The 22,572-nt window shown below is 42.8% G+C and overlaps 1 long non-coding RNA gene across 1 annotated transcript; it reads left to right on the forward strand.

Annotated features, from left to right (window-relative positions):
* Positions 1–12,697: 12,697 nt before the first annotated feature.
* On the forward strand, positions 12,698–19,260 carry LOC125635665 (uncharacterized). The gene is made up of 3 exons (XR_007356333.2): positions 12,698–13,069; positions 14,167–14,366; positions 14,917–19,260. It is a non-coding gene; the product is annotated as an uncharacterized LOC125635665 (long non-coding RNA).
* Positions 19,261–22,572: the final 3,312 nt, after the last annotated feature.

Here is a 22,572-nt window from a genome sequence, read left to right on the forward strand (position 1 = left end):
TTTATCAGAAAAAAGAAGAATACTGTCTGCAACTGGACAAAGGGCAAGCTATGAAAGGGCAAGCCATGACATCAGCTATGAAATGAATTCATTCACTTTGCAAGAAACTAGCATTAGGGGTTTCTCTCTTTTATAGTTCCCAGGACCTTAGTACAGAAGGGCCCCACACAGATTGATAGGTTTATCCTCACAACATCCTTGTGAGGTAGAAAGTACAGAGGGGGAACTGAGGCACAGAGAGATTATGTGTTTTACCCAGGATCACACATGAAGCCTGTGGCAGAGCAAAGAACAGAACCTCGATCGCCTGCATCTTAGCCCAGCACTTTAACTACAAGACCAAGCGTGGTGCATTTGCAACAAAAACTAGTAAAGCAGAAAACTGAAATGTGCTAAAACCTTAGGTGTAAAAATAAAATACAGTCTCACAGGAGTCTTTTACCTGTTCCTATGGAAATGCAGGAGACTGGGATTCAAGTCTGATCTCAGATTTGTAGAACCAGTAAGCGCTGCATGTAGTAGGAATCACAAATAGCTGCTAGAAAAAAATCCCACTGATTCAAAGCAGCTAGGGGAAATGTTCAGATGGAGGGCCAGAGGCGCTGAGCTGAGACCGGCCGCAACATGAAGAGTCTGGTAATTGCCTCTGCTCCAAAAAATACGTTGAGAGAGAATATGTCCTTGAGTCTTTTTCTTTACAGTGTATGTGTTAAAAAGGGTCTGACGTATCATTAGTTTTTAAGCACAAGTCCCCATTGTAATCAAGCAAGAACAAGACATTTCATTGAGAAACATCTCAAATTTAAGGGACTCTTTCCCCGTAAAATATATGAACCATTACTATTTGTCCATCACTTACATAATGTACTGTGTGTATTTGGTTTTAATCTGTTGATCCTGTAATCACAGTCCAAATGGTACCACTATAACCCAGATGCACCAGTAGTTCTAACAATCTTCTTTCACAGTCCTCCCTGTCTGTGATTGAATCAGCTGCTCAGCCAATAAGAAGTGTGGTGGCTACTTTCAAACTTGCTCTTGCACCATCTGCTGCTGTTTAAAGAGAATTGCTTGGTATAATACACACCAATTAACTCTCTGGGACAAGTTCCGCTTTGCTTTTTGATAAGCAGGCAACTCTGGCTAACCCTACACCCCTTCTAAAACATATACTCTGTGCAAATCAGTGATCGTTTGCCTGCAACCTTTATTCTGTGCATAATCCCATGTTCCTGTTCTACCAAGGCACTAGGAAAGCTCAGGTGAGAATTATTCACATGAATAATAAAGGATTGAGCCTTTAATTTACAGCATCTCCTCCCCCCCCCCCCCCCCCGTTCAAGAAGTGATTCCTTCAAAATGAACTCCTTGGATTGCTCTCTTTAGCATTCTTCTCTTAGCATAACATGTTCTATCCGGTACCTGCACCTTGTCATCTGCCTTACTCCCCCCACTCCCTTTCATTTTCTGATATTGTTTTGGCAACATGCAGCTTTTGGAATGTGAAGTATTTAACTGACTAGTCTAATTCTTTCATCACGATGAGCGAGGTTTGCTTTTTGCTAGTGCATTGGGCTTTCCTCTTGTTTTTCATGTTTCTTATCACTGTTTAAGAACTATTTTCTGTGTGGCGCTAGGGGAACTGATCATGGCTTTCTCTGCTGGTTTGTTTGTGGGTATTTTTTGTTTGCTTTATGCTGAGTTTTGGCTTGTTTCCACCTCATGCTCAATTTCCCTATTAATCCCAACCCAGGTCCCTTGAACACCTCACCATGAAGCTGTCACCTGCTAGTTAGAATGAACTAGAAACAGCAACCAGTCCCTGAATAAATGACTTCCTCCCTAATGCTGGCAGAATGACTCCAAAGTGATTGGGACTACTTGCATGAGTGAATGCTCACTAATATGAGAGAGGGTTCCACAGGTTGTCCCAGATTATATTGTTGTCCCGCCCTGCTGAGTTCCAGGCAGCATTTGGGAATTTTTAGTTGAGAGGGCTGGTTCCTTGGTGGAAAAGAGATTAGTAACAAAGACTCAATGTTTCCTTTTAATCTTTTATTCACAGTGTATATCTCTTTCCCTCACTCCAGTTTTATATTTCTGTAAATCCACTGATTTTAATAAACAGAATCCTTATTTATACTGCCATAAAAAGTGAGTGTTTGTGCAGTCAGATCTCTTGCACCTCATAGTAATGAGCTATGTACAGATGAAAGCAGTTGTATGCAATAACTTTCAGCTGTAAGCACTACTAACAATGTATTTAAAAGAGTTACCGTGGGTCTGACCATAAAAACATGAAAGCAATCATGGAGGGAGGGAAAGCACCTTGCAGCAGCACCTGTGAGATTACAATGCATGGTATCGTGCCTGTAGAAATGTGATACTGTGGTTAAGTACAACTACAGAAGGGTAGAGCGGGGCCTGTTATCTTGAACAAGTTCTTTCTGGGAGGGTCTGACAACAACAAGGACAAGTGAACTGGGATGTCAAGTTATTTCGTTAGGCCTAAAGATGTTCAAAAAACCCTTCAAGTTTTAAACATTGTCAGCCGAAGTGAAAGTTTGTGAAAAATTCCTCCCGTTTTTTGAAAATGTTAAGTTTCAGAAATTGGTTACCGAAAGAACACATTTTTCAGAAGTTCTTGCAAAATATTTTCCCACTTTTCAACTACCCCTAGTTATGCCTAGTTTACTTGTGTCTGACAAGAACCTGACAGACCTAAGGGTTGCTGGTGTATCTTTGCTCTCTACACAACATTATGAATGAGGAAGCCACGCAGATACAGTTGGGTTCCAAATATATATATATATATACACACACACACACACAAGGCCAGTTACATATATATAGCTGCTCTGTTAGCTTCTTCAAAGGAAGACAGAAGGCGCACTGGAAAGTTCCTGGGCTGTCTCACCAGTCCAGAAAGGAGCAACGTATGCCGCACCCAAATATATTTCAGGCCTTTGCCTCAGGGCCCAATTTATTATTCAAACACAGCTTATAAAGTAACCCAAAACAAAGCAGAAGCCTTTCCCCCGGTCAGCCCCCTCCAGAGCCTTACCCTAACACAAGAACTTTTGCTAGGAACTTTCTGAACCCCGAGATTCTACAATACAAGTGAACTCTTCCTGGTCTTTATAAGGACTAAGTGCTCTTCAGGTTATCACCTGTCTCACTAGCCACACAGCATCAACTGGGAGGCAACTGATGCATCACCGGTGGGGCTGTGCCCATCTCCCCTTAAAGGGGACAGTCAGCTGTGACAGTTCCCAAACCATTTAAAAGGATAACACCCAATTCCTATACATTACAGTTGCAATAAAACAGGAACCCCAGTTTTCCACACTGGTGGAAACTATCACTGTTTGTTGGCCATAAGAAAAATATTTTTGTCCAGCACGAGCGACAGCGTTCTGGAGGATGATTTGATTTTTAAAGGTGAAGTACTTACAGTCACTGAGATTGGAAATGGCAGAAATCATTCATTCTGGACACATAAGGGCAGAGAAGCATAAGCACAGGGCTAAGGATATGCTGTTTTGGCTTAGTACCATCACAGCCAAACTACACATACTAAAATCCTATTCGGTACAAACAGCCAATGAAGGAATGTTTAGACATTGGCTCAAACTGCAGGGAATTAATTCTAATCCTATTGGTTCTGATTATGCTTTAAGGAGATCTATTTTCAGGCCACATAACATTGTTCAGCAGGAAGCCTTTCCAGTTTGGAATTAAATAGCAAAGTTCTTAAATATTTAGTTAGAGCAAAATCTCAAGTAAACTTGATAAGTTCTGGCTGATGTGAGTTTCTCTCTCTGGTTGAATTATTTCCTTAGGTACAGCTGCTGCCTACAAGTTATACCCATACAAGTAAACAGCACACAATGAGGTGCCAAATAATTACAGCAGCTGTGTAATACATCTAATGGCCATACACAGACTGCTCCTAATTTTGCAAAAATGATGTCAATATCAATGTCACTACACCTCTTTGAAAGAAGAGTTGGCACCATCTCTGGCTGCACCTCTATTATTTCTCTACAAATGACCAAACTGCAAAAATCAGATTTTAGGGGGGGATTCCAGATTCTGATAGGAATTTTGCAGCTCTGGACCACTTCTTGAAAAGACCTTTCAGGGCCTTGGGTCCCCCGCAGTGATTGTTCTCTGGAATATAAAAACAACACGGAGTCCTTATGGCACCTTAGAGACTAACTCATTTATTTGGGCATAAACTTTCATGGGCTAAAACCCACTTCATCGGATGCATGGAGTGAAAAATACAGTAAGCAGTATAAATATTACAGCACATGAAAAGATGGGAGTTGCCTTACCGAGTGGGGGGTCAGTGCTAAGGAGGCCAATTCAATTAAGGTGGAGGTGGCCTATTCTCAACAATTGACAAGAAGGGGTGAATATCAAGAGAGGGGAAATGACTTTTGTAGGGCTTACGAGGCCAATGCAATCAAGGTGGACATCGCCCTTTTCCAACAAGTGACAAGAAGGTGTGAGTATCAGCAGAGGGGAAATTTATTCTCATGGGCTTTGCAAGCCTAGTAGTTTTAAATGAATCAAGTGATGAGACAGTTTTTCTTGGCTGACTAGTCCCAGCTCACTGTGCAGAATTTTTCAGCATAGTAAACACATAATTTTCTTTTCTTGATTTCCTTCCATTATTCCTAGTTATAATGGGTGTTCTTTAATTGATTGCAACACTGTCCCTTTGTTCCACAGTTAGACTAACCTGAAGACATACAATTCAGATAAAAAATGTAGATGTCCCCGTGATGGGTTCTCCCCAGGGTGCCACCTGGAACTGAGGTACCACTGGGCCCCCTGACCCACCAGCTTGGACTCCTCTCATACTGTACTGCTGTGACAAGCTGCAGAGCCCTCCAGCCAGCACTTCCCCTAGTTCAGTCTTTGTTCCTCAGGTGTTTCGTCTTGTGTGGGGAGTAAAGAACCACAGATGATTTCACTCTCTGCCTTATATGGCTTTTGCATATGGCAGGAACCCTTTGTTCCAAAGCTTGGTTCCCAGACCAGTCTGTGGAAAAATACTGATATCCCAAGGTGGAGTCCAGCACCGTGTGGCCTGATCACATGTCCTTGTAGAGTCATAGCCCCTTTCACTTACAGGCTGTCTGTCAGTGTTCTCAGGAAGGCTCACCAGGTGGGAGATAAGCGTCTCCTAAGGCCTATTGTTCTCCCTAATGGCTTATTGCCCTGAATAGGCCCTTCCCAACCAGCTATCTAGACTGATTGTTTAGTGGGTATTACTCAGGTGTAACTACATTTGAAATACAGATACATAATCAGTATTCATAACTTCAGATACAAAAATGATACATGCACACAAATAGTGTAATCATATTCAGAAAATCGTAACTTTTCCAATGAAAACCCACATGACTTATCTTGCATAAAATGCATCATAATTATGCTATAACCATATAATAACAATACCACTATGAAGAATATGGGGTACAGTGTCACAGCCCCACAAATAGGCAAAATCGGTTTGAATAACTTCTTTTTAAAACTGCTTTTTAAAATTAATTGCTATGGAGAAGGGAGTAAAGGAATGGGGGGGACAAAGATTATGAAAAATCTTTAAAAATGAGAACTTGTACTAGTTACAGAATGAACAGCATATTGTATGTGCTGTGTTAGAGGTATGTTATGAATAACAAAAGCACTGAAGCATTTACATATTTGTTTTCAGAAATTCTGGCAGTTGGATTTCACCATTCTGTGCCTCTTTGCCAGAATCACTAAACAGTGATACATATGGCTTCTGAAGTACCATATGCCATAGAAAATGTTAGCTGATGCCTTTACGGCAGCAACATACTATAGTCTTTATTTAGATTTCTTGCAGTTTTGAACAAAGAATATTAGATCACACAAAACATTGTGCAAGCAATATGTAGCAAAGAAAAGCAAATTAAAAAGAAAAAAATTATAGTTTTATGAATTACGAGGCATTCACACCAATTATTATATCAAACAGCAAAACTAATTTTTTCTTGATGACCAAGAGTTAGGTGGGAATGTTATCTTGCGCTTAGAGCAAGAAGTTAGAACAAAGGACTCCATGGATGTATTATTCCCAACTCTGCTTTGGACTCAAGCCACAATTGAGAAAAACGTCCCTTAAGCTCCACGGAGGCCACTAGGAGTTAAACACATGCTTAAGTATTTTTCTGAATTGAGACCTCACTCTAGGAATATTGCTTTATCTCTCAACTCCCTCAGTCCCTCAGTTTACCTACCCTAAAATTGGGGATAATAATACTCATTTTACAGAAATGATATGAGATTTAATTTGTGTACGTAAAGTGCTTTGAGACCTTCAGATGAAAGTTTGTGTTTAAATGCCAAGGATGATCATTAAGATACATACTGTACAATATTTACAAAATGGATTTAAATCACTCTTGACCTATTTTATAACACTGAGAAACATAGTCCAAGTTAGTTAGATCCCTCTAAAATGTTTTAAATGAAAGCTAATGTTTCAAAATAGTTCACAAATTTAGGCCCCAATCCTGCAAAGAGTTATGCATATCAGGATCTTTATGTGCATGAATGGCCTCTGAGCTCAGTGGGCCAAATCAGGTGCATAACATCACTCACATGTGTAAGTGTCCATAGGATCAGAGCTTAAGCAATCTATTCCTTCATTGATACATGTGACTCCCATTAATGATAATGGAAATTATATCAGATATTCAGTAGGCATAGAATCAGTCCACTTGGGAGGTTCACCCCAATTCAACAAGATACATTAAGCATGTGAATTGCCCCATTGACTTGAATCAAGTAGTTCTTTTGGTTTGGAATCATTAAATTCAATGGGAGTGCTCACTTGCTTAATGTTGGGCATGAGCTTAAGGACCTTGCTGAACCAGGGTCAAAACAAATAAAACCATTGCATCCTTTCACAGTATGCACTGAAGAACCACGTGTTCTCATTGAAGAGTCTCAAATTTCTTTGTTGCTTTTTCCATCCAATTTTTCCCCAATCGCACCCTACCAAGCCTCGTTTCATTATCTCCACAAGAGGTGCCCATTCTTAAGTAAAGTGAGTTAAAAGGAAGACTGCCCCGGACTAATACAAAAATAGTCATTAATTTAATAATTTTTAAAAAAGAAATAGAAAAATGGAAAAATAGACAGTGATAAATTACCTAGAAATGGGCAAGAGCAATTACTCTGCTGTAAGGGGCAGATCCAAACAATCGAAGTCAACTGAAATCTTTCCACTGACTTCACAGGGCTTTGGATCAGGCCTTATAAGAGAAAAGAATAATTAGCATTGCTACAAGGCAGTTATAGGACCCGCTCCTGCTCTTATTGAAGTCATTGGCAAAACTCCCTTTGACTTCAATGGATCAGATTTGCACCATAATGGAAAAAATATACTATGATGGCACAAAAAGTCTTTACAGTTATATAGATCCCTAAAATCTCTGGCCAAAACATACAGGCTTATGCTTAAGGGTCATGGTAGCCTTTTAAAACTTGAAGATGACAGTAAGAGTAATTAATAAGATCATCCTGACTTTCGTTGCTCTTGGGCTCACTATCGCTTATGATAAAGGAGTGCTCAGCACTTTTTAAAATCAAGCCACCTATATTCAGGAGTCAAAATATGGATCAGAGTGCCTCAATTTAGGCACTGAGATTGAAAATGTTCATCAATTTTTTTTCCAAAAATTGTCTTTATACAAAATTCTCAATAGGAGTTTTAGGTTCAGGTTGCAGAATCAGTCCCAAAGAGAAGTCAGGTAATTATTGGCAAAATTCACCTCTTAGATCCTCATAAGAAGTTCTCAGCTTTGGTATGCTGCTCTCATTAGAAGCACAGAACTCCATTTATAATATAATTTCCATAACGAATGTCTATGGGAGCTCCACACACATGCAGAGAGCGGAATGCCAAAGCTATATACGACCATGAGCATCTGAGAAGAGATTGTTGCCCTTAGGAAGAGAAGAGCAATAAGATGGTTTTCATCACTGATTATCTTGTAGGGAGGAATGAAACTTCTGGTCCAAAGATTGTCACCCTATTTCCTTTCCCAAGTCTTCTGATTCATCCATCTTTCTTCTCCAACCCTGCACACTTGCTTAATTTTAAGCACAAAAGAAGGTCCATTGAAGCCAATGGGACATCTCACATATTAAAGTTAAGTCTGTACATAAGGGTTTACAGGGTTGGGTTTACAACCAATAAGGGTGAGTCTACACAGCAATTAAACACTCCCAGCTGGCCCAAGGTGAGCTGACTTGGGCTTGCAGGGCTCGGGCTGTGAAGCTATAAAATTGCTATATAGACATTTAGGCCCAGGCTGGAGCCTGAGCTCTGGACCCCTGCAAGGGGGGATAGTCCTAAAGCCCAGGGTCCAGCCTGAGCATGAATGTCTACACAACAATTTTTAGCCCCACAGTCTGAGCCCCATGAGCCCAAATCAGTTGACCCGGTCATCTTTTTTCCAGTATGGACATACCCTAAGTCTTTCTCTATCTATTATTTCATTTATTTCCTGTCCTTAAGCTGTCATGGGCCCTATTGCCTTTGTACTTTTTTATTTGCTGATTTTATATCACCTAGAACGAAAATACCTAAGTGCAGCACAATAATTATTGAAAACATGAAGAGCTAAAAACTAACTCATAAAGTATCTGCAATTTATAAAATCTTACCTGATCTAGAACAACTAGCTAACCAGAAGCAGGACAAAAACAGAACAGAACGGAAATGAAATCATGCTCAGTGCAAATCTGGATTAGACAAGAAAACCGAAAAGGCCAGTCAGAGCAGCAGACTCCAAGGACTGGGGTCTACAACTGAGAACGCTACACTGATGGTATCAGAAAGCAGAGTTCCAGGAATAGTCAGCAAAGTCGCTGGGGAGGATCACAACTGTAACAATAGGACATAGGGAACAAAGTGGTTTCTTAAATAAACGTGTTGTAGGGCATGTAGGACTTTAGAGTTAGTCATTAACCCCTTGAATTGCAACTCGAATGGAAGTTAGCCCACAGAGTGTGAAAGGCACAGGTTGTATGTCCTCACACCCACTACCCCCAGAAAGTTGCATATCGTGATCCACATGGGAGATGACAAAGGCAAGGATAACTGTAGCAAGGCCTATATTTGGTAGGAAAAGTCACCATCTCCGGGCTATCCCTAAAGTCACAGTCTCTTGGCACAGCAAGCCACTGTTGTTCTATAGGTTCTCACTTACACTAAAGCCACTTTACATAGTTCTGTCAGTGTACAGGGCTCTTAAAGTGGATGTCACTGTAATTTCCAAACACCATTAATGAAAGAGACCTTGTGTCCTTCACCTAGGCTCCAACCTTACTATATCAAGTCCCATGTTGCTCACCACATCAGCTGTGAGGCTGTCATAGGGGCAGGTTTTTCAATGTCTTGTTTCAATTAGTTGGTTGTTGGATATCTTAATTCTTTTTAGTGGGTGTAGAGCTTTTGAAAGTTTCTATATTAATAGTCCTGGAGACTGTCTCTACTCACAGAACAGGGAAAGCCTGTGTGTCAGTAGCATCCTTTGCCCCGCCGACTTTACCCCCATCTCCAACCCCCTTCCCCAAGCCACTAGATGTGAGACGAGAGTTCAGACGCCATGCCCACTCAGTCCTGGGCCTCTGTTTGCAGAATGCAAACAAGGGTTCTAGAGATCTCACTGAGAACATCAAGATATTGTAGAGGTCAATAGTTCAGCAGGATTCCAAAAAGGGTTGGACAGACATATGGATACGAGGAACATCTAGAATTACATTAATTATCAAGGAATTAAAAAAAATACCTGAAGGGATATAACTCTCTTCTGCTTCAGGGCATAAGGCAACCACTAACTGATGGAGGATAGAAAGGAACTTTCTCTATGAGTAAGTTATCCCATAATTGCTGATTGCAGGGTTTCTTGCACCTGATTGCAGGGTTTCTGGAGTAGCTGTTACTGGCCACTGTTGGAGACAGGATGCTAAATTAGATGGACTTGTAGTCTGACCCAGCTCCTTCCCCAAAACTTTTATTTTCCATGCTGGATTTGTGAGGTCTACTAGGTTTGGCCCTCACATAGCTTTTGGACACAGTGGTCAAGAGGGCTCACAGGCAAAACATCTTCCTTTAATTCCACTTGGTTTTTATTTCCAAACTATGAAGAACCATCCTGTAAGCAAGAACAAGTACTAATGTCCAAGAAGGAATGTGGACAGGAAGCCACACATCTTACCCCCCATATCAGTGTCATTTGCCACAACTAGAAGGAATGTGAGTGATCAAGGGGCCTAGTTCTAAGCCCACTAAAGTCAATGGGAAGACTCGTGTTGATATCAAGGAGTTTTGAGTCAGTCTCTGAAAGAAGAGGGAAATAGGCAGCCTCCGATAGTAAAGTGGACAATAATCCACGCTTAGATGTCTGAGCAATGGCACTTGCAAAACAAACAAACAAAGGTTTTTTAAGCAGACCAACGATTTTATTTAATCTGATTCCAGTAAATCTAGCCACATGGACAATCTAAGGACTGTGTCCTGCAAATGTAATTTAGTGTACAACTATGTTGTAATGAAGTCTGTAAATATCTGTATTCCTTTACTGAATTCCTTACCTTTAAACAACAACAACAATCACTAAACACTGGGAAACATGCTGGATACCAATGTCAGAAATAGAGGTGTGACAAGGAGATATCAATATGACTGAAGTAGTCAATTTCTTTGGAAGGCTCTCTGCACTTACATTTAGTGCTGATTGTCGGGGCACGGACTTCATGGGGAATGAGACCCAGTATCAGGATTATTGTTACTGTTGTGTGACATCAAAACTATCTACTAACATATTTGTACTGTGACTATGAAGGGTGCTAACCCTTTCCTTTCCCAACCATGGACTGTCCTTATATCCCCCATATGCTGCATTACTAAATGACACTTAGCAACTTTATTTCCTTTTCTGATACAACTGTTTGGTGCTTCACACCTGCAGTTTCACTTTCATCTCTGACATCTAAACCTATTGTTTCCTATATTTTTGGTGTCAGTGTGGAAAGAAGTCATACTTGGATTGGGCTTGCCTTTGGACTAGCAGCAGATTGGCACTGGGCATTACTGTCAGGACTTTGGCATGTCATTTAGTAGAAAGCCTTGGCTAATGAATGCCATCCACACCTAACAGATGTGCCTCTAAGCATTATGCCAGATCTTTTACATAATACAGTGCTGCTGGACACAATACTGCTTGGGAAAACCATGGTATCATTGTATCGCCTTTGGTATAAAATTACATCTAGCTCACATTTCTGCAGGAGGGAGGAAATTGTGCAGTGGAGGGTAATAAAGTGGTGGTTTCCCCTTCCCATGCCCATATATCAAATCTGTGACTAAATCATTTTGGTGTCGATTTCACTCCTATGCCAAAGGAGAAGTCTTTTTTTCTTTTAACCTCCAGTACTAACTCCAGCTGGTTCTTCAGATGCCTTAGCACCACACTACAACTGGCTCTGCTTAATTTATAGGTTCCCACGTTAATCAGGTAGGTCTCAGCTTTCGGTCTAAACAAAAGAACATTAGCAAAATCATTGAGTGTGGAACTATAAAAGAAATTTCCAAAATACACTGGAAGCCAAGTGTGCTGCTATGCATAAATCATCCCCCCTTGGCAGCCTTTTCTGTTTGGTCTTTCCTCTTCTGCCCTCCATCGGAAACAGGGAACATTTATGCTGCAGAGGCTAAAGGAGAGGAAAGTTGCATTGCACCGAAGAGTCCAGTTGTGCTCCCAGACGCTTTGACTGTTGTGGAGACAGTGTGTTACGCTTGGGGGGAGGAGGGCGAGAGATCGATGTGGGAATAACAGGGGCAGACAAGAGGCAACTGAAAAGCTACAACGTCCAACTTTTTGTGCCTCTCTGTTCTCCTCCGCACAGGGAGGCTGGGCTCGCTCTGCTTTGCTTTGCTCCTGCTCTTCGAGGGGGAGAAAACTGGCCCCAAGCCGGGCAGTTGTTTCAGGCGGAGGCTTGCCCCTCCAGCTCCCCGTGGCCAGCAGGGCTGGCCCGGTTCCCCGCTCGCCATCCGCTCCCTGAGCTCGCCCAGCTCGCACCGTAGAGGGGACCTGGGCGCGTCTCCCCACCACCCCCCACCCAAGCCCCGGCTCCTTGTCCAGTCTCGCCCCGGCCTCCCTCCGGCTCCTGCCCATCCCGTCCTTCCCTGCGGACCAGGCGGCTCCGGATGGCGGCTCCACCCGCAGCCCCGGCCCCCGAGCGCCCTGCCCGGCTGCGGGGGCAGGAGCCGGGTCCCCGCCCCGGGAGCGGGCGGCGGCGCGCGAGGTAAGCGGGGACATCTGCCGGGGAGGGCGGTGGTGGCGGCAGGGCTCGCGGCGCTGCGGGCTGACGCCTCTGCCCGCTCCAGGGATGGGCAGATAGCGGGGGGATCCGCTTCCCTCCTCCCTTCAGAGCGTCCCGAGAGAGGCTGGGGTCCCTGGCTCCCCGGCTCCCCCTGCAGCACCAGGGCGGCTCTCCTCCTTCTCCACTCCCTCCTTTCTTCCTTCCTTTCTTTCTTTCTTTCTTTCTCCTGCACACACACCCCCCCTCTCTCTTTCATTATATTCCTCCAGCTTTCTTTAGACATTATCGAGGAGACAACACTCCTGCCTTGGCAAGCGGGTGGACCAGATGACCTAATAGGAGAAGCATCTCCCCCTCCTTCCCCCGGTCCCTTCTCTCTCCTCCGAACGGGGGGGGGGGACTTGGGCTTCCAGCCACAATGGGGCTGCGAATGAAGACACGTGTGCCATGCACTCCGCTCTCCTTCGCGATTGGGCTCAGTCCGTTCCATCCGGACCTCAGTGCGGACGAGAGACCGGTACTGAGAGCCAGAGGAGAAGAGGTTACATCTAGGGGATTCTTTCTAGTAGGCCTGCCATAGGTTTGCGGTTGTTCTTGCTTTGGGTGTGGAGCTCAATTCCAAAAGGCAGTGGAGATCCTCTGCTGAAAATAGTCTTGCTAGCCCCTGGGCGGAAACCCTGGGGGAAAGGTACGTGGGCATGAAGGGTTTGTTACTGAGGGCAATCTGAGATGGCGACAAGACACACACACATGCACAAAGCAGCACTCCCAGAGAAGTTGTCTCCCCGTGTGCCTCTCCTATTTCAAGTGAACGCTTCCCCCTTTTATTCTCCATCCCAGTGTTTGAATGCAACTTTTGGAAAGTCCCACGTTAATTAAGAGGGAAAGCACCGCAGATCGGACCAGGGAGAGTATTCTTTCTCCTATCAGTCGCTGGATTCCCACTCCACTTACTGTCCAGCCCTAACAGGGCTCAGCTAAAAATAAATAAAACTTTCCTTGCGCTGCTTTCACCCAAGTACCAGGGCCAGTTCAGTAAGTATTCTCCCCCAAATCCTCCAGTAAACATTAATCAAAATGGATAGTGAATACAAAATATGTCCCCTTGCCATATCTGCCTCTTAATCCCGAGAGTAATTCTGAAAAGCAGCATTATACATGCCTCTATTAATCCCTTACACGGACAAATGCCATTTCTGACCTACTACCTTTGATGTGACTGGGGTCTTTTCAGTCTGATTTTAACCTGGTTAGAGAAATGCTCAGCTGCAAACACGGGGGGAGCGCGGTGAGAGGCCATTAACGTAATATGATGTGTATTTCAACCAAACACAGTTCTGTTATGGAATCAGATAACACAATCATTAATCCTGTAATTACCTGGGAGTGGAGGATGCGTGCTGGGGAGGGGTCGCTCCTGACTAAACATGGTGCCGCGGGCACGACTTGTTTTCATTTAGCTGATCATTTTCCAAAGCCTTCTGAGTGAAGTGACCTAATTCGGCGCTTGACACGGTGTTTGGCTGAATGGTTGCACGGGCGATTCTGGGTTGCCCAGTAGGTGAAACAAACTGGCCCGTGTAATCCCAACGAGTTGGGATTTGCCCAACGAAGGGCTGGTTAGCGCACTGCTTGAGATTTCTCCATCGTGTTGTTAAATGAATCTCTCCCCCCACCCCACCCCGCCCTCCCAGCACACACACACGTCTACGGCTTTATTCAAAACCGTCTTCTATTCTCTCATAATCGTAATATGCACCATTGCCTTTGATTTTTATTAATTAGGGTACCAACGAAGATAATGGAAGGTCGAAATAACAGATGACTAGATGGAGGGAACTAGCGTCCAGAATTCTGCAAGAAGCTGGGGAGTCTCATGTACTTGCTTGCTACGAAGGGCAGAACTGAGTTAAACAACATTGTCACCGTTAATTGTTGGCATCAGATTAATACTGTGCCGGGGTCGCATTATTAAACCAACCAGGGTGAGTGTGTATCTCAGGGAACTGCACATTGTTCCTCTCTCCTTTTTGACAATTGCCACTAACGCAGTATGCATTTCTCCAGTCAAAATACGGGGAGCCACTTTTAGCAATTCTCTGGACCCTGATTAAACTTCCTTTTAAAAAAAAAATAAAAACAATCTTCATTGTAAATCAGCTGGTGATCAAGTTGAAAGCGGTTTTTCTGCTGGAGTTTGGCTATTTTGGGCAATCAAGGAGGAAAAGCGTTCTCAATCAGTCAGGGCCGCTTTGGGGGGCGTAGAGGGGGGACCCGTTAAAATTATTTGGCCACATTAAATCGTTCACTTATACAGAAGACGAATGCAGGACATTTCGCCACTCTTCACAGGTTCCCCTCACCCTCTGTATGTTTCAATTGAAAACCAATTAAAGGTTTCTATAAATCTGTTAGCACCCCTTTTGTGTGGGGCCCTCTGATGCATGCTATATTGCCCTTTAGATGCCTCTTCCTTTTTTTGTTTTACAATTGTTGTATCAATATAATGCTTCCTTTCTTTCTCTGTCTCTATAGATACAGATACACAAGGCAAACTAAAGGTTTCAACTGCTATTCAGCGCCTCCTCATTTGTCCCGGAGCCCTAACACTGGTGCCTTTTCTTTCCTGGCTGCTTTTCCCTGCTTCTGGAGCAGCAGTTATGGTAGAAGCAGATGGCTACTGATTGGGTGAGCTTTGTGGCTTTAATACTGAATACTTTATGGAAAAGGACTTTATCATGCTTGGTTGGTCAGAGGCACAACGGGATGAGATTTATGACTAGAGAAAATAAATCTCTTTACGTTTCAGGCTCCTTCACACCCTGTGTCAACTTGCTCTAGCAAAGCCGGGGCTGGAAAACCCCGCATCTTTCCCCTCCCCCCGTCTTTTCTCCCAAAGTTGAGCAAACGCCTGAAAACTTCAGGAATTCTCACTCACTGAAGCAGCTGCATCAGCTCTTAAGGCTGTGGTGGGAGGGAAAGTTAATTGCTAGCTAACAGGCTGTGGTGTCATAATGGTGGATCAAAATATGTTCAGAATTCAAGCTGATCCCCTAGGTGGGCTGGGATGCGGACCTGAAGATTACACGGTTATAAATCCACGCTGGGAGATTCTGATGGTGGCATCCTAATAAGCCACGCAATGCAGGGTGGCCACCAGGCTTTGCTCAAGGAGACTTTTGGGTCAGGCTGCTGGTGGCCTCCCCTCCCTGGATGTAGAACACACCTACACTATGGGCGAGATTTTCAAAAGAACTCAGCGTTGGTCTCACTCTGCTCCCGCTGGAGTCAATGGGAGTTTTACTGTCATCTTCAATGGGACCAAATTTAGACCAAAGCCCAGTGCTTCTGACCGACACAGCTCTCTCAGTGTTCTGACTACACACAGCTAGGTACTTACATCCTTAAAGCATGACTCAATTTCTTTTATCTACCTATCTACCTATCTCCATATACCCCCTCTATTTAATCTATCTATCTATCTATCTATTGTTTTACTGTTTCTACATGCTCATCACTTGTATCTAAGCACTGAAGACATTACCTGTGTCCCCAAATTGCACAAAAGACAGTGAAGGAACATGGTCCTTGGTCATGGTAAAGGTCCTATCTATATTACATGCTTTTAGCAATGATTGGCGATGATGTAACCAGGGCCTTTGAGGTCATTGTGTTTCTAGGGCAGATGGACCTTTAGACACAGCAGGATTTAGCATAGACTCTGGCCTTAGAGGCACTTCCCCTTCAACTCCTCCCACACTCATTACCTCACATACTACTCCATTGTGGAGGCATTCCCCATATCAAAATATAAATTCTTGTTTAGCATTTTTAAAGCAATTAACAAGCCATGGATTTTTTTTTTCACATTTCTCAAACTGTCCTTAGCATTTCTACCAGGTAAACATCCTAGGAACAGATTTTCAAAAGAAAACTAGTGATTTTGGATTCCTTAAATTTTGGTAGCCATTTTTGACACACGTTAAAGGTACTTGATTTTCAGAAGGCAGATGTTTAGCATTTGCTGAAAATTCAAACTGTTCCACACCCAGAATAATAAATCACTTCTGAAAATCTCAGTCTGACATTTTCCCCCAATCCTTTTAAGATCACAATTAATAAACGTTTGGTAAACGCATTTTCCAGTCATGTCGCAATTATTTATTGAATGCTTTGGAGAATATACATTTTTGTAGATCTAAATAGTTCCTGAGCACTTGCTAAGCTTTTCTCAAGTCTGAAGCATGCTGGAAGCGTTTCATCGGAAGGTCAAGTGCAGTTGGGGGCTGGAGAAATAGAGGTGCCTATGGTTTGGATCTTTCTCTGTAATTTTCTGTACATTGGAGTAGAGAGGGCTTTAATAAACCTGTATGAGGTATCTAAGGTGCCTTAGGTTTTTGTTGTTGGGACAGAGATTGTTTTATCTTTGTGGGAGTGAGTTATAGCAAAAGTCTGAGTCTGTGGAGAGTAAACTTTAGAGTCATGGTTTTTCAAATGAAAATTTGGGAAATCTTTCCAAATATCATTGACCTATATAGCAGAATGGTGGCTAATGCGGGGAAGGGAAATATAAAAGGAATGGAAATGTGGGACTTGTCTTGGAGTTGAGTTGAGAAAAGGGTGAGGAGACTGTGTAGTGGGACTAGTCCTTCAGCAAGGCATCAAATTCAAGAAAAGCATTGGAGGTACTACTTAAAACATGTCCATAACTGTGTGTGGAACTGGTCAGTAAATGTTTGTTCACTGAAATAATTCCTCTACACACATGTTGGTGAAGTGCTTATCAATATACTGGGGGATATTTAAATGGCCACTTGCTTACTGGTAATGTTTCCCTAAGGCCCAGGTGATGCACGGCTATAAGTACTTAACAAATACATGGAGGACTGTGTGGTATTTTGTCTCAAGTCACTTTCTTCCAAGATGTACCCATCCATTTTATGGGCTCATCTACCGTGTACTCTGTCCCTGAGATACTTACCTCAACTTTATGCACTCCCCCAAGTGATGACCATGCCTTTGAGAAAGACTATTCCCCCCACTGTGAGACACCAATCTAAACAAGAGATCTCTTCCTTTGATAAGACATCTGGGATACCATGTCAATGCCTTAGCCATCATCCAAACCACCCCCATTAAAGCAGACATCAAGGACACCGCTCGCTTCTCTGTGGGACACCTACATCTCTCAGACATGCTTCCCACTCCCATGAAACAGAGAAGTATACACGAGACTGCTGTCAGACAGACTGAAAGGGTTTGGCTACGGTGTTATGAGGATTTTGATGAACTGCTCTCTCCATCTCATTTTTATAAGAGCTGGACAGTGGAGCATGTTTGCTTACCCAGTGCTTAACTAAGACTTACCCAGTGCTTAACTAAGACTATTTAGATGAGACTGAGATGCCTGAGGCAAAACTCAAAACAAGATGGATGTGATGCCAATCGGGTGAGGGGAAACATCCAGAAGAAATGGAACATGTAAGGTCTGATTCCTCTATTATAGGGGTTGGTGGTTCTAAATTCTACGAGTCCTTTTGAACTTCTGGTTGCTTCTGGGTTTCTCAGGTAGCACCAAAAGCCTGAAGAGTCGTTTCCCACTGTATCCAAGAGGTTGTGACCAAATAAAGTTATCCATGTCTATTGTACCTCCAAATTAGATGCTGCTGTAATTTCTTCTCCATGGAGATTCCCTCAAGGAGCATTCAGAAACTTCAGCTGCAGCGGAATGAAACAGTCCATTTACTTAGCAGGGTGTGACGTGTGGATCACGTTACACCTGTGTTCCATAAACTGCTCTGGCAACCAATTTGTTTCTGGATTCACTTCACTTGATTTTACTTGATAAAGCCTTATATTGTTTGTGTCCTGGTTATTTTAGATACCGCCTATTTCCTTAGCCCTCCGCAGTATTTGAGATCAGCTGAGCTACCCTACCTAAAAGTCCCCAGATTTGAATGATAGCAGATGAAGGCAGGACATAACCAAGTGGCAGGGCCTTGATCTAGAGCTTCCTTCCTATGTACTTCCAACAAACCCTGAAAAGCTTATATGTTCCCTCAGGCCTAGTATAAGTAAAAGGTATGGTTGAGGTGAGTTTCTTCTCTGGGTTTAGACTTTTCCCAGTGGTTATTTTTATTTGATTAGTGTAGTTCGTTATAAAAATGCATAGACATGATTGATGGGTGCATATTTTGGAAAAGGATACTTCCTCAGGCCTCCGTTATTCTCACCCCAATGAAAAGAGAAGCAGCAAGATTTGAGGCAGCATTTACCATTTGGAAGTGGGGAATCAAAAGCATCTTTTCCGCCTCCTTCCTGAAATATAGGTGGAGCAGAGAAGGCCTTTCAGGACCAGGTCTGAAAGATATGCCCTATCTCAACTGGGAATGCAGGAATAAATGGGAGAAATTCCATAGCCTATGTTATGCAGGAGATCAGAATAGGTGATCATAGTGGTCCCTTCTGACTTTAAAATCTATTAATCTATGAAGAAAGAACTTTTTACTACAAGTTTGTATGCAGTAAATTGATCTGATTCTAACGAATCTGGGGGTGGGGGAGCATTATTTGACATGGCTAAGGATGGATTACCTGCCTATCTATCTAGCTTGCCTATCATACTCATCCCCATGGTAACTTTACATTGAAGAAAAATCTTTAATTGAATGTGACTTTTTTAAAGGATAAGTAATTTTTAGGTGGACAAACTACATTCGAGAAAATAATCCATTTCACTTTACACAGACTTATTTTTCTGCTCTGCCTCTAATATGGCAGAGCAAAATCTTAGGGAAGCTCCTGATAATTCCTCTTTTACCTATTTCAACTACTTTTTCCTTCCTATGAGTAAGAACACACCCTATTATTATGATTTCATTTTCTATTAATTACTGTATATATATATATATATATATATATATATATATATATATATATATATGAATGTATGTTTATGTGTATTGATGTGGATGTGTGTATTTACTCCCTATAGACACATATTGTCCATTTCCCATACCAGTGCCTGATATGATATTAAATAAAGTTTAATGCATATGACAATTAGTCATTAATAATAATGTGCTCATTTCAGCAATCCAGTGCCCTGTCGCTGTTCTTTTGCTCCCAGCTATATTATTTAGCAAATCAGTCCCATTTAGTTCCACTTTATTGCCCAATTGTCGTTTGAATTTATTATTAAATATCCTACCAGTGTCCCCACGATTTAGGAATACCCTCCCCCTCCCGCGAAGATTTAACATTAATTATGAGTCAAACAAGCAGGATCAAAAGCCTTACTGGGTTATCTGAATACCATCCTTCACTTGTTCTAATCTTTGACGGGAGTTTCTCGCTGTAAATGTGCCAGATAGAACTTCCCAAATCTTGAAAACCCGGCATAGAGTTTCCATTCGGATTTAGCTTTGCATTCAGGCTGTCACTGAGATGCCAGGGGTAGGGAATCGCACATATAGGGAACAACACGTGATCTGACAAAAGGAAGGAGATAGCTTGCCCAGCAAAGGAGCTGAGAAGTGGCTTGTGTGATCATTACAGTAACAACTGAGACAATATGTAGCGTGGGACTTTTTCCTGCTTCCTTAAAAGCTGGGGGTTATCGATTAGTACTTTATAGGGACAAAGGGCAATAAATCAGCCGGAGTGGGAACTAAAACACTCATGCCAACTAGCTGATTAGGAACTGAGATTCCCAAAATCCCATCAAAACCTAAATTTCAGCCAATCAGAATAAGGGGCTGGCTATTTGACATTGGCTACTGTAAACAAAAAAAAAACAAAAAAACCCAAATTCTCTTTCTTGTGAATGGCACATTTTTCATGTGGTGTGAAAAACAGTCACATGACTGATTCCCTAGCTGAAGAAGGCAATCCTGAATGCAAGCTTGAGGCTTCCAATAATAGCAACAGAACGCTGATTTCTCCCTAACTGTAGCTAAGAATACGATCGGGTGAAGGATGCTCTTCACGCTGGCTTTGACTTGCAAATCTCCACAGATAGTGGGGCTCTCACCTTCGTCGCCTCACGCACAAACTGTGACGCCTGAACCTCAGTGAGGTAGTGGTTGAAGTCTCCCTTGGAGGCGCGAGTGCAAATGTCTCGCTGGTTCTGTACATCCCCCCATTTGTGGCGAGAGAGGGAGACAGTGAAGGAAGAGCATAGACCTGTTCCAGCATTCTGTTCTCACTGCTACTTCGCAGCTCATTCCGCTTACCACCCACTCTTTTACCTACCTTCGGACTAAAATAACATGAGCCTGAAATCAATCCGAGGGGGAGCGTTTATATGGACACACCCACATTTCTTTCAATATTAAGTAATATATATTCCGCATCTTGATTCTTCCCACGTGTGGACAAATCTGAATAATACACATACTCTGTGTGTGTGTGTGCGCCCGCGCATCTTTATAGCACTCAGATATTTTGGAAGGTGGGTGAGCACCAAGGTAAAACAATACTGGCCTCACATTGCAGGAGGACAGGTTCTAATGGAGACGGGTCTCTTTGACTAGGGGAGGTCCATGAAACTGACCACAGCGGTGTACTTTTTAGCTATCGAATCAGCACTTCCCCTTCACGGACTCATCAAGACGTTTGTTAGTTAATTCGAGTTAATTAGCACTCAATTAATTCGAGTATAAACAGGCCCACAAATTAGTCTAGACAAACCCAAAAGGACTACCACGCCAGTACCCACACCTGACCATTCCCCATCCCCGAAACATACCTGGGGGACTATAGTTTCTGTGCAGTATAAGCTAATTTATTAGAATTTAGACTATGCCAATGTGGAGTTTCTTGACTCTTTCTAAAACATCAGGGGTCAAATGAGCCAGTGAGCTGTAGCTCACGAAAGCTCATGCTCAAATAAATTGGTTAGTCTCTAAGGTGCCACAAGTACTCCTTTTCTATCTCTTCTCAGCTTTAGCAAAGATTGTGTTATTTGTGGGGGTGGTTTTCAGATCTTCTTCATTTGTATTTTTGACGAATCTCGTCAACGTGTTTTTAACTGATTCCAGGTCATCTGTGTAAATCTTACCCTTATCACTACCTGGACTTAGAAGAGCACTTCAAAGAACCCAAAGTCATCTTTACAATTAACCAAAATCAATTTCCACTGCAAACGCACACAAGGTGTTTTTTATTAGACACCAACATCCCCTTTTACTTCATTCCTCAGATCCCTTGGTGAGCATAGAAAAAACACCGTGGAAGGGAAAACTTTTCTGAGCAGTGTGGTTTGGTGGTTAATGCAAGGGACTGGGAGTCAATAGACTTGCGTTGTTTTTCTGCTCTGCCACGGCTATTGCCTTGCTGAGTGAGCTTGTTCAAGTCACATGATGTCTCTCCGTGACTCAGTTTCCCCCTTTGTAAAATGGCGACAATGCTACCTACCTACCTACCTTCCTAAGGTCCCGAAACAAGATTATGCGATGAAATGTGCTATTGATACTACTCTTTACGAGTGGGACTTTCATCTGTGTAGGGACTGCAGGATCAGCCCCAGGTAAATATTTATGAATGATTGTTGTTGCGCCAGTCCACTACAAAAAGACACTGATTCCCAGTCATGTAACCTAAACCATCAGTTTAAGTAGCCAGTGCTTCTGTAGTTTACATCTTAATATGCTGAGTATAAAAAGCTTGGCATACTGTTCATTTAAAAGGATACTACCGTTTTCTTATTCAAACATTTCATCCTCCTTTAGTGCTTCTCCTTACCCTCTTCAATATCTACCCCTCGCAGCGGGCCATTTTACAGTGAGGAATTTGGGAAGGGCTTGGTTTGAATCATAGAAGACTCGGGTTGGTCATCTAGTCCAACCCCCTGCTCAAAGCAGGACCAATCCCCAACTAAATCATCCCAGCCAGGGCTCTGTCAAGCCGGGCCTTAAAAACACCAGTAAGCCTTACTCACAGGAGCCCCGACAATTTCTAGCAGGAGTGATGCTTACTCACCATTCGTTGTGATGGGGTTGCTTTTCAGTGTTCTGAACTGATGACCTTCCCCTGATCATTTTCTCATGACCGCCTAACTGCGGAAACAAAGATAATCAACTCTTGGTGTAGAGTACAGCAGGATAAACCGGACGTTTCAGAGTGTTTCCTTGAAAGCTGTTACTGAAATGCACCAGATTACCTGAATATAGTCACTCCGACCCAGACATG

Source organism: Caretta caretta, chromosome 4 (genome assembly GCF_965140235.1).
Source record: "Caretta caretta isolate rCarCar2 chromosome 4, rCarCar1.hap1, whole genome shotgun sequence".
NCBI lineage: Eukaryota > Metazoa > Chordata > Testudines > Cheloniidae > Caretta > Caretta caretta.